The 2,366-nt window shown below is 40.1% G+C and overlaps 1 pseudogene; it reads left to right on the forward strand.

The window, feature by feature from the left end:
* Positions 1-1,310: 1,310 nt before the first annotated feature.
* On the forward strand, positions 1,311-1,722 carry LOC102846516 (annotated as a pseudogene).
* The last annotated feature ends 644 nt before the right edge of the window (positions 1,723-2,366 follow it).

The following is a 2,366-nucleotide window of genomic DNA, read 5'->3' on the forward strand; positions in this document are numbered from 1 at the left end:
TTCATGGATGATTTTCTTGATATCCTCCCAGAGCTCATTTGGTCTATGCTCATTGGCGCTCAAGGCCTCAAACCTGTTCCTGAGATGGTTTTGAAATTCGAGTGGGACAGACTTAAGGTCAAATTTTGGTTCCCGTGAACTTGATTTAATTTTCCTCAACTTCAGCTTGAACTTGTGTTCATTCTTATCCTTGGCAAAGTCAAATCTTCCATGTAAAGCATTTGATGTTTCCTTATGAAAGCCATTCTAGTTTGGCAACTGCCTCATTGCTTCCCTCTGAGACCAGCAAAGCAGAGCCATCCATCCCCCCAGAGTGTTTGATGGCACTGCTTCAAGCATCATACAGTTCATATGTGACCTTTAAAGACAGCTTTAATTTCTCCATCCACAAGCACTGCTGGTGACCTACATGAGACATCGCAAAAGCTAACAAGGACACTCAGTCAGTAGGGTAAAAGCAGTTTGGGAATGACTCATTGTGTGCACCCAGTCCTCTGATAACAAGTCTGTTTGGGGGAAAAAGAAAGTAATTTCTTTAAATAAATGTTCAAAATAAATGGTATCACCTTGAATAAATACCTGGTGTGGTATGGTATGGTATGGTATGGTATGGTATGGTATGGTATGGTATGGTATGGTATGGTATTTAAAAGCCAGTTTACCATTTTCCAATTTGAGCAATTCATTCTTTTTAAAAATATCTTCATTTTACATTGGTTCACTTACAAATTTTTATACATTATTTTTCACACTGAATCGTTCCCTTTTTTTACCCACCCCTCCCTCTACCCATCAAACTGTGTAAACCTATGATTACACATCTGCCCATTCTCACCTTTCTGGTTGCAAGAGTGCCAGGAAAAAGAAAAGCTTTGAAAAGAAGAGCAAATCATTAAGATAAAGATATTTAAATTATAAGCCAATGATTTTGAGAAGCGAGAGTAAATAACCGCTTTTCAAGTTAAAACAGAAGCCTTTTTACTTGGGAGCCTGCTCCTTAAAAAAAAAAAAAACACTAACAAATGAAAACAAGCCACCACTGCTGAAGGGTAGATTCTAACTCATGGCAACCCTCCATTGGGTATCTAAGGCTGAGAAATGGAATGGGAGGAAACGTCCCTTGCTTTTTTCCTCCCACAGAGTGGCTGGTGAGTTCAAACAGCTGATCTTTCAGTTATCAGCCCAACACTTAAGCTACTACCCTATTAGTGCTCTTCATGTGTATAGAAGTGATCTCGCTCTCCGAAGCCAGCGCCGCCGAGCTCCAGCCAACGAAGGGGGGGGGGGGTAAGTGAAGAGGTGTTTATACCATGGCTCGTACAAAGCAGACCGCCCGCAAATCAACCGGTGGGAAAGCACCCAGGAAGCAGCTCGAGACAAAAGCCGCTCGCAAGAGCGCGCCCTCTACTGGCGGGGTGAAGAAGCCGCATCGCTACAGGCCTGGTACTGTGGCACTCCGTGAAATTAGGCGTTATCAGAAGTCCACTGAACTCCTGATTCTAAAACTTCCCTTCCAGCGTCTGGTGCGAGAAATTGCTCTGGACTTCAAAACAGATCTGCCCCCCCCAGAGCGCAGCCATTGGTGCTTTGCAGGAGGCAAGTGAGGCCTATCTGGTTGGCCTCTTTGAAGACACCAACCTGTGTGTCATCCATGCCAAACGTGTAACAATAATGCCAAAAGACATCCAGCTAGCACGCCGCATACGTGGAGAGCGTGCTTAAGAATCCATTAGGATGGGAAACATTTCATTCTTTTAAAAAAAAAACTCTTCTTCCTGTTATTGGTAGTTCTTGAACGTTAGATAGTTTTTTTCCATAGGATCAAAAGGTACCTAAGTATATGATTGTGAATGGAAACAGGGGGCAGAAATCAGGGATTGGCAGTTTTTCCATTTTCATTTGTGTGTGAATTTCTAATATAATTGTGGGGATATAAAGCATTACTGCAAGTCAAAAAAAAAAAAAATGTTTCCGTAAACAAGTTTCAGCAGTTCAACTTCGTAACAATTATAAATAAACCTGTTAAATTTTTCTGGACAAAAAAAAGTGATCATAAAAGGTAGTTAAAGGACAGAAAAATGAAAGGCGAAGAAATTATAACTTCTCATAAAAGGGGAAAAGTAGAAAAATGTGAGTAATGGATGAAGGAAGAAAATAGCTTTTGTATTTTTTCCATTTTCCTTCCTGTTTTGTCTTTCACAATAACCATATATATTCAAGAGAATAGAATGAAAAGACATGTGAGCTAAGACAAGCTCATGATGGTCATAGAGACTCATATAGGGAAGAAAGTTTGATAAAAACTAATTCTGACTCAGAAATAGAATTATAAATAAAGAGTTTTTCATAATGGTAAACTATATTTG

The sequence above is a fragment of the Elephantulus edwardii genome, unplaced genomic scaffold (assembly GCF_000299155.1).
Source record: "Elephantulus edwardii isolate Elephantulus edwardi_28Jun2011 unplaced genomic scaffold, EleEdw1.0 scaffold00432, whole genome shotgun sequence".
Taxonomy (NCBI): Eukaryota; Metazoa; Chordata; class Mammalia; order Macroscelidea; family Macroscelididae; genus Elephantulus; species Elephantulus edwardii.